Source organism: Lepus europaeus, chromosome 4 (genome assembly GCF_033115175.1).
Source record: "Lepus europaeus isolate LE1 chromosome 4, mLepTim1.pri, whole genome shotgun sequence".
Classification (NCBI taxonomy): Eukaryota; Metazoa; Chordata; class Mammalia; order Lagomorpha; family Leporidae; genus Lepus; species Lepus europaeus.
Window position 1 is genome coordinate 27,586,452 of NC_084830.1, and position 11,140 is coordinate 27,597,591.

General features: G+C 37.4%; 1 pseudogene; it reads left to right on the top strand.

Moving 5' to 3' along the window:
* The first annotated feature begins 4,277 nt into the window (after positions 1-4,277).
* On the top strand, positions 4,278-6,129 carry LOC133758661 (large ribosomal subunit protein uL3-like; annotated as a pseudogene).
* The last annotated feature ends 5,011 nt before the right edge of the window (positions 6,130-11,140 follow it).

The following is an 11,140-nucleotide window of genomic DNA, read 5'->3' on the forward strand; positions in this document are numbered from 1 at the left end:
TCCAGTTTGTAAAAACTTGTACAAACTTTGGCAAACCCCTTCTTTTAGGTTTTAGTTTCCTTTTATGTAAAGTAAATGGGCTGAACTCAAGAATTTCCAAGGCTCCTTCCAATGCCAATGATTTGAGTATGTGATTCCATACGTTTTCCCCTGTTGTATGCATTATTGCTAACTGGCTAATGTCCAGGGAGGGTCAGTGCTTTGTTAGACTCAACAAATATTATTTTGATATACCATATTTTCTAGAAAGAATGATAGCTTTCTAATATCTAAACAAATCATTAAGTGGAGATCAGTTTACCGAACAGAGGCATAATCCATACATTTGCTAAACACTCTCAGATGTTGGCAGGTTATAGGAAAAACTAACTGGCCCAGCAATATTTTTCCATATATCCAAGATTTCATTCACTTGCTTTATCTATTGCTACTTTTAAAAATTCCAAGGTTGCAGAAATCAACTAAAGAACTAATAGGCACAGACATTCCATTGACAGAAGACAAAACACTCTATGGTTGAATTCCCTGAGCGGCTTCCAGATGTTTGAGTAAGAAATATGTGATAGAAAAGAATAAGAAGCAACTTTGTCCTATACCATGCTTAGAAATGACTAGTTTTTATCATCCCATCTCAGTTCTCCTTCCCATCCAAGTTGGTGTCTTTAAATTAGAATCGTAATTATTTTTAAAAAGTAAGTTTATCAAATAATCAGCTGAAATACTTTTATTATCTGCTCATGAATATAATGGCGCAACCTCCACTTGATATTTTCTTTCATCATATATTGCCATTAGAGGAACTTACTCATTTTTTTTTTCAAAAAACTATTAGTAACTTTGTTCAAAAAGCCCATGGGCATTTAAGAACAAAACAAAAGTAATCTTGGACTTTAGTCAAATTATACAAAGAAGTTAAACTTGGGGATAAATGTCTTTATTGTGTTTGTTTATTTTTGTTCTTTTTTAAAACAGTGAATTGTGCCTTTCATTACAAAGGAATGTGTGCTATTGTGGCTTCATATATAATGCTAATTATCCATCTATGTGTGTATATACCCACACCAAATGTTATTTGATGTACAGAATGAGAACTGGTTGGAACTTTCACATGAAAGCTTAAGACCACCCAACTTGAACTTGTAATTACTTTTTGTTTAGGAGTTTTGTATTTGAGAAGATGCATTTTTAGTACATTTTTAAAACAATTCTTTGATGCCTTCTCCTTACCTCTCCCTCCCCAAAATACAAACTTTGGTGTGAAGTTGTGAATCTGTTTCACACAGAAACATTTCATGTGATAAAGGGATAGCCTACACCTTATGAAAATGGCTCAAATTATATTATAGTCCAAATCACATCCATATAATCTAGTCTCTACTTAATTAAGGTAATCAGGAGAGAGCTACCCTACAGATTTCACTCTTTCCACTTCTTCAGTGATGGTTGTATGTCATTCTCTCTGCTTCTCCTGATCATTTCATTTTCCTCACCATCCAGCTCAGATTTTACACTTTGTCATTGTGATAACCCTTTGCTCATACAAAAACATTCTTCTTTAACCTCCAAGTAAAACCACTCCTTGTTAGTATCTGGTTGTCAGTGCTGGTACTTTGGGAACAGATGAGTAACATTGGGAAAGGTCACACGAGGTCACATTGGTTCCACTATTAATTTGGAATCTCTGCATTCAAATGAGTTTTTAATACTGCTTGACCATTCTACATTTCTCTGGTGAAATATCTACTCAACTTTCTTCTATGGCCTTTTGTACGCTTTCTAATCTTTTGAACACAGGAACACTACCTCCACCTGTCATTTTCAGCAGATAACACAACTTTCTATAGAAAATTCTCACACTCATAATTGCTGTACCTGGGACTCACTCACATTTACATTAATTACTTCTTTCCACTGGCTGGGAAGAACAGAGAGTTTCCATGCATTTTTTGATAATCATTCCTCCTCCTGAGCTTTGGATCCATCTCCCTGTTGTATACTTTTGTTCTCTATTCTCAGATTATACTTTAAAAAGCTCACTGAAAAAATGGAATTAAAGGAAGTTTGTTTTGTTGTTATTTTTTAAAATCCATGCATAAGTTGTTCATAATATATATTTTTCATAACAATTTTAAAGACCAGTTAGAGGCATGGGTTATAATCCTTTTGTACCAAAACAAAATTTTTTGGTGCCAAAACAAACTCTCACATATGGTCACCTTCACTTTCTAAGACACTTTATCATTTAAAACTTTCTAAAAAAATTTATTTTATGTATTTGACAGGCAGAGCGACAGAAAGAGAGGCAGAGACAAAGAGATCTTCCATCCACTGACTCATTCCACAAATACCTGTAGCAGGTAAGTCTGGGCCAGCCCAGAACTCCATCTGGATCTCTCATGTGGGTTGAGAGGGGCCCAAGTGCTTGGATCATCTTCTGAGGCTTTCCCAAGCACATTAACAGAGAGCTGGATTACATGGTGAACAGCAAGGAATCAAATTGGTGCTCTGATATGGGAGGCCAACATTGCAAGAGGTGCCTAATTTACTGTGCCACAGTGCCTGCCAGTCCTTCTCATGTGGGTGCTAGGTCCAAGGACCTGGACCATCTTCTGCCACTTTTCCCAACCCATTAGCAGGGCGCTGGATCAGAAGTGGCATAGTGGGTTAAGCCTCCGCCTGCGGTGCTGGCATCCCACATCGGCACTGGTTCAAGTCCCAGCTGCTACACTTGCCATCCAGCTCCCTGCTGATGACCTGGGAAAGCAGTGAAAGCTGGCTCAAGTTCTTGGGCCCTGGCACCCGCATGGGAGACCTGCATGTGGATTTGCCCAGCTACAACAGCTATTGTGGCCGTTGAGGGAGTGAACCAGCAGATAAAAAACTTTCTCTCTGTCTCTTCCTCTCTCTGTAACTTTGCTTTTCAAATAAATAAATAAATATATATATATATATATATTAAAAAGAAGTAGAGGATCTGGGACAGGAACTGGTGCTTATATGGGATGATGGCCTTGGAGATGGCAGCTTTACCTGCTATAGCACAATGCCAGTCCCACAGTCTATATTTTCAAAAGAATGATTTTTGGGGTGGATATTGTGGTGTAACGGGTTAAACAGTTGCCTGCAACACTGGCATCCCATATTGGTGCTGGTTCGAGTCCCTGCTTTCCAGTTTTGATTCAGCTCCCTACTAATGTGCTTAGGAAAGCAGTAGAAGATTCTCCAAGTCCTTGGGCCTGTGTACCCACATTGGAGACCCAGATGAAGCTCCTGGCTCCTGGCTTCAGCCTGGCCCTGTCCTGGCTATTGGGGCCATTTGGAGAGTGAGCCAGCAGATGGAAGATTCTCTCTCTCTCTCTCTCTCCCTCTCTTTCTAGCTCTGACTTTTGAAATAAATAAATGAATCTTTTAAAAAGAATGATTTTACTTGTATACATAATTTTCTCAACTTTTATACCCTCATTCTAATAAATGATTTGAATAGTACTATACAATTTCACCAAAAACATTTTTGAAAAATTCATAAAAAAGTTGAGGACAGTAATAAAAGTTGGAAAAGTAATTATAATAGTAATAGCAGGGGCAGGAGGTACTAAAAAATGGTAAGGAGATGATTATTTTTGAAAGGCTATTTTATAGATGTTATCCTAATAGTGAATGCTAGGGAGATGACTGGGAATAATTTCACTTGGTGATAAAAATATATGAGAATGTGTGTTGGTGGTGGTGGGAGTTTAAATATTTATACCTTTATTGTGCAAATATGTTTTTTAAACAAGATTGATTTGAAAGTCAGAGTTACAGAGAGAGAGAGAGAGAGAGAGAGAGAGATCTTACATCTCATGGTTCATTCTCCACATGGCCATAATGACCAGGGTTGGGCCAGGCTAAAGCCGGGAGCCAGGAACTTCATCAAGGTCTCCCACATAGGTCTCAGGGGCACAAGCGCTTGGGCCATCCTTTGCTGCCTTTCCCAGGCCATCTGCAGGGAGCTGGATTAGAAGTAGAGCAGCTAGGACTTGAAACAGAGCCCATATGTGATGCCAGTATCACAAGTGATAGCTTTACCCTCAATGCCACATGCTGGCCCATATTGGATAAATTTCAAAGTATGAAATAAGAAATGTAATATGCAAAGAAAATTTCCTTAAATAATATACTTATTCCTGATGAATTATATTTTATTAGCTTTCCATTCTGCTTTCAATATTTTTTACTATATATACAATGACCAAAAAAAAATTTATAGGGCTCCACTGGCAGGATTTGATGGCAAGATGTTTCACAGGAAGTTCTCTGTTCCCAGAAATAGATCCCTGGGCTTCTTGCCTCAGGAGCAGAGTTACATGCATTTTGAGAAGGTGTAGAGCTTCCCTGAGGATGATTTGTCCAAATTTGTGTTTGTCACAGTATTCCTGGACCACAATGCTACGATGGCCCATATTGTAGAGGAAGTTGATAGGCAAGGATCTAAGATGAACAAGAAGGCAGCTGTTGGGGCAGTGGAGACACTGCTCGTGGTAGTTACTGGCATTGTGGGATGTGTGGAAACACTTTGGTGCCTCAAGACCTTGAAGCCCATCTTTCCCAAGTGTATCAGCAACAAGTACAGAAGGTGATTCCATGAGAACTGTCAGAAATCTAAGAAGGACTTTATCAAATACTGCAAGAAATGGCAGGACAGCATTGGCAAGAGCTAGTGGACAAGGGACTTCAACAGAATGAAGAAGTACCACCCAGGTCATTCCACATCATCACCTACACCCAGTGCAAAGCCCCTGATGGAGATCTAGGAGAATGGGATCACAGTGGCTGAGAAGTAGGACCTGGGAGCAACTAGAGCAGTGTTCCTATGAACCAAGTATTTGAGAAGGATGAGCTTATTGATGTCTTTGGGATGACCTGAAGCAAAGGCTTCAAACAGGTCACTAGCCACTGACTTATGACAAAAAGCCGCTGATGGCTGTGCAAGCTTGTCTGTTTGGGGGCATGGAATCCTGCTTGTGTAGCCTTCTCTGTGACATGGGTTGAGCAGAAAGGCTACATTCACTACATGAATATCAACAAATCTACTAGATTGGTTAGGGTTACCTTATTAAGAATGGGAAACTGACGAAGAACAATGCTTGTGCTGATTATAGCCAACAGGAGCATCAAATTCTCGTGGCTATTTTGTTCCCTATGGTGAAATGACCAGTGACGTTGTCATGCTGAAAGCTTGCGTGGTGGGAACCAAGGAATGAATGTTCTCTATCTGCAAGTCCTTGCTGGTGCAGACCAAATAGTGGACTTTCAGAAAATTGAACTTACATTTGAAAGACCACCACAAAACACACCAAACACTTGAGTAAGGAAAAGTTTATTGTTGACCGACATGGCTGCCTCTCTGTGCATAAGAGAAACAGCAGCCTGGAGGAGAACAGGTCTTACATAGCTTAGCAGAGATGTAAGAACAGCAAATTCCACTGGGTAGGGCAAAAGCAACATATACGGTTGGGCTATTTGGTCAACTGATTTCTGGTAAATCAGGCTGGACTTAGGAAACTGAAACTTATATTGGGGAAACCGAAACTTATTGTGCAAAATGGTGATTGGACCAGAGCCTAAATGGCACCCAAGGCTTAAGATGGCACCGGTTTCACTAACAATACTCATTAACACCACCTGCAAGTTTGGTAATGGATGCTTCAAGACTTTGGAGGAGAAGGCATTTATGGAACAACTTATGAAAGACTACAGTGCAAAGGAAGAAGAATTGCCTATAGAAAATTGGTATCCTTTCTTTTCTTGGGGCATATTTTATGAAAAACTACTTAAATGAGTGATCAAGCAAGAAAGGAACTGCAAGCTGGACCTAGAAGTAAGCGTAGGTCTTACCGACAGTTGATGAACATGACAGCTGTGAATGTCTTTAAAATCAAGAGGGAAGTTAAAATGTAAAAATAAATTGTATACAATTTCCTAAATGCATTTCTTGTTCATTCATTTGCTCAAGTAAGTTTTCTAACCCTTTTCTTATTGTCAGTTCTATGTCTATTTAGTCTATTTTTGCCATGTTGTTTACACAGGGGATGGGTAAAAGCGGAAAGAGCTTGGAAGGCCATTTGTGTAACGGATGTGATCACTTAAACATTTCAGTACATAAAAAGTTTAAGTTAAAAATTGCCAATGGGACTCACAAATGGGAAAAAGTGATCTTTTACATTTACTAAAAAATCTTTCTAAAAGCAAACTAAGAAACCAAAAAAAGACAATTTTATCTTCTATGACACAGGGAAGTCATTCAAATTCCAAAACAGCTTGGAGTGTATGATTGCATACTATTACATTACTAACTTTCAATGTAAGTAAAGGAAGATGCCAAGAATTGATTCATTTTCCCCATAAAATGTAGAACAGAAAAAATTTTCTGAGGAAAAAAAAAACTATATAAGGGTCTATGTGTTGGGATAATGACATCAAGGGACATAGGAGACCCATGAGGTAAATAACAACTCTTTCTGTAAAGCCCAGTTGGAACCCACAAAATGGAAAGAGTGTTGTAGCTGAAAGGGAGATGCGATGTGGACTCATCACCATTTTTATTGTCTCTGAACAGTCAGGGCACTGAACATTGGATAATCTGCAGCAATCAGTGACTTAAGGATTATTTGTATAAAGTGTGATACGACTCAGAGAAGTTTTTTCCATATTCATCTTTGCCATCCAAATGAGTCCCTTGGGGAATATGCACATTCACTTCTTTTCTTTCCCCTTTCTTCCTTTCTTCCTTCTCTCTCTCTCTCTCTCTTTTATCTAGATTTTATTTATTTATTTGAGATGCAGAGTTACAAAGAGAAAGAGGGAGAGACAGAGAGAAAAGTCTTCCAACCGCTGGTTCACTCCCCAGGTGGCTGCAATGGCTAGAGCTGAGCCGATCTGAAGTCAGGAGCCAGGAGCTAGGAGCTTCTTCCTGGTCTTCCACGTGGGTGCAGGGGCCCAATCACTTGGACCATCTTGCTTTCCCAGGCCACATAAGCAGAGAGTTGGATTGGAAGAGGAGCAGCGGGGACATGAACCAATGCCCATATGAGATCTGGTGCCGCAGGCAGAGGCATTGGTAGATATTGGGAGAGCGCTAGTTTCCCCTGTCACAATGGCAGCCTTTGACAGAGGAAAAATGGGAAGTGGGTGGGGGGAAAGGAAAAGTTATCAGTATATTTGAGCAAAAAAATTACTTGTGTTATGTGATTCCAATTGAGATACACCAACTTCTTTGGAGGAAAAAATGTCAGAAGGGAGACATAAGAGAAAAAGAATCAGTATCTTTGGTGAGAAAATATTCAAAAGGAGCTATTCTGCATCCCGAGTCTGAGCTGCAATGTACAACCACTGAACTCTCTTGCTTATGCAAATTCAAAAGCTTGCATTAATCGGAAGGGAACAAGTACTGGTATCAATGGGTACTGTATATGCCAGACTCTTGGATTCCACCATATGTTGCTATTCTCTACTGTCTCCTGTATTTCCAAGGACTAGAAACCTGTATACTGGTATTTCATTAACTCCCTTGACAGTTGCATACCCTTTGAGATCTTGATAGTGGGAGGTACCACCCGGAGAAGAAAATGAAAAATGAAAGAAGTCAGTTTTTTCCTTGATATTTTTTGTTCTGAAAAGAGGTGCTGTGCAGGTGACTGGGTCTTTCCGCAATGAGGGCCTTTGCAAGAATACTGTGGTGGACAACTGCAATGGCAGCAATGGCAGAAGCAGGGAAACCCTTCATTGCTGCAGTAGCAAAAGTGTTGCTCCAGGAGCCTCAGTGGTGGGCACACTTAAGGGTGCTGGATGACACTATTATTTCCTGCTTGCTGCTCCATTGCTATGGATGGGAATGTTTTCTTTGTGTAGCACTACTGTTGCATTACCTACTTGCTCCCTCTGCCCTTCCAACACATTTGCATTGGAATCTGCTACTTGAAACACCTACTGTGATCTTTCCAGAGTGATACCCAATTCATTGCAAAGTGCCAAAGTTCAAAGGAAGAAGAGAACCTAAGGAAAGAGCCAGAAAATATACATAAAGTATAAACATACACATTATAAAGGGATTACCCAAGGAAATGGAAGAAACATTCTGAGAAAAAAATTCTTCATTCTTAGGTAAATAGTAGACAATGAGATTTACCCTAAATTGTCACCTTAAAAAAGATGGTGATTTCAATAAAAGAAAGGAAAGAAATAAATGGTGATAAAACTCAGAAATCAAATGGAAGATAAGCATAAACCAATGTTGGAAGAAAAAACATATCTGATGTGATAAGATAAATTAAGCAGAATTAAAGATTGGCAAGAAAAATCACATAAAACAAAACTGAAAAGAATAATAATATATAAATAATATTAGAGAAGATAAATATGTATAGATTAAAATAGAGAAGCTACAGATAAGGAAGATAAATCAGAAATCATAATGCATGAAGAAGATAGAACAAACAGATAACAGTGGAAATTTTCCATATGGAAAAACTCTTCAGATGACAGAATATTTGAATCTGCAGATCAAAAGAAAGTCAAGAAATGGTGTGATAAAAATATTCAATCTTAATAAAGAAAGAATTATATAGGAAAAACAAACAAAACAAGTCAATAGGACAAACCTAAGCTTACCACAACTGCACAGCAGTACTCAATACCAGGAAACATCAGCATTACAGGTATAAATTCTTTAGGGGAGGAAAAGTGTCACTCAAGAATTTTCCATTTGCTGCACCTCAAGCATGAAGAGTAAGTAGCAAATGGCTTCGAACGTGGAAGGATTACAAGGTGCCCAAGTGTCTTTCTTGAAAAGAACTACTTGACAACAAAACCCTTTAACCAAGAGATAGTAAACAAAGAACTCAGGAAAGGAGAAGCCATAGAAATTGCCAATAGTGCAGTTTATTAAATCCATTTAAGTATTAACTAAAAGAGAATTATGGAAATTGTGATTGCTGAAGCTATAAGCCTTCAGTTATATGATATACACATAAATACATTATAATGTACTTTGTAATATAATTAATAAAATAGTGACTTTTAGAAAGGAAAGAGCCAGAAAGCACAGCATGACTTTCTTATTTTTACAGCAGAAAATCAATAGACACTTTATGGACTTGAACATGTAGTTTAAAAAATTATTGCATCTCATAGCTTTTCATAATATTAGCTTTTCTGTCTAGAAGGCTACTTTTACATAAACTGCTAGGTTTTATATTGAAGACATTGTTATCTAAATCCAAGTAATGAGCATTTTTTAACTCCTCAGAAACAAAAGAGTATTTCTCAGATAATAGAAAAAGAGGCAAAATTTTAAGACCTCCCTGTAAGCAACTTTCTTTTAATTGCAAATCAAACCCAGAGGGGAAAAATATCAAAAGAAAATAAAACAGCCGTGATCCACACAGAGAACTTATTTGTAGTCTTTTGACTCTGTTATATAGAAAAACCATAAGATTAAGTCAGATTCCAGCATATAAATGTAACTACTGCAGCATATTGAGAGTGCCCAAATGAGCTTTAGCAAAAATGCCAGCGGTAGAAATCCACTGCGTGTTCCAGGGTTCCTGCTGGGTTGACATTCTTTGTATTTTGTTAATTTGGGCCATGTTATATGATGTTGTGCTAATGAGTGGAATAAGTGTATCTACATGGCAAAAAGCAAACCAATAATTTTTAAATCTTTAATTATTTAGAGCAGTACATGAAAGACTGGGCACCAATTCCATTAAAACCCACAATGTTGATAGTTTTAATACCAAACTCTAAATATTTCTTTCAGAGCGAATCTAGAAAATCTGAGCCAGTGCATTTTTTACATGCCTAGAGGGTTTGCATTTACACACACAGACATACACACACAGACATACACACACATAGACGCACACAGACACAGACACAGATACACACACATACAGAGACACACACAGACACAGACACACACACACATGGAGCAAAGTTCAGTGTTTCAGTTGCTTTTGTTACCTTCCATACACAATTACCAGAATAAAAACTCAAGACTTTTAGAAGCATTAAGGGCATAATTTCACCTAATTTTTTATCATATGAATGGAAAAAATTTTAATTAAATGAATGTTCTTTTAGGCTAATTAATCAACATTTTTAGAAGCCTAAGAATCTACTATCCTAATAATTCCAAAGCTCCAAGGCTTTTACATGAGAAAAAGTAATGGAGCCAAAGGAATTAATACAATTTGCCTTGTCAAAAATCCATTCACTGAATTATGTAGATGAAACATAATGACTTCTTTACAGGTATAATAGCCAACCGCTGAAAAGTGTGCTCATTGGAATATATAGTCACTTATTACACTAATAGTCAAGTACTTCACAAACTTTTAACAGTTCACTTCATTTATTTTAAATATTGATGCAATTCACAGTTATCTGAGAAAAAGAATGAAGACTATGAATATATTTTATAAGATAGCAATTATTGTAAGTCACAAGCAATAAGAAGAATTTAAATTTTGTTTATTTGGTGATGTTGTTTAGAGAATATGGTTCCCTTGAAGATAAATTATGTTTTCTCGGACATCTTCCTTTTCAGCTATTAAACAATTGATAGCTGTGTTTGTATGTGGAGAACATGTGTTAGTGTGAAAATGTGCAGATATATTTTCCATGATAAAGTGTTAATGTATACCACAGTCCAGGTCTGAAGGGATTCCTACATGGTACTAATTGGCAACTTCAGATTTGCAGTTTTTTAAATAAAGAAACCTACATGAAAAGAAAAAAGTGTTTCTTCCAGGTTACAGGTAAGTTTTCAAGCTTTGTAGAATGGTTCCTAGGTAAATGAAATGAATCTATCATTGGTATTTTCAAGCCATTTCATTTCTTCATCTATTTGACCCCACTGAGTTTTAGGGACAAGATTTCCTGTTGGATCCAATGTCTCCTTTTTTTTTTCTAATCCAATCAAATAAATATGTATGTATATCTCTATTCAACTTAATGACTGATATATTGAAATAGCTCATTTTCCTATAATTCAATAACAAAATATAAAACAATGCTGCCCAATCTTGATAAGATATTTATATTTGGTCCTAGAACAGGGAAAATATCTGTATATTTCAATTTAAGAATATAAAAACGC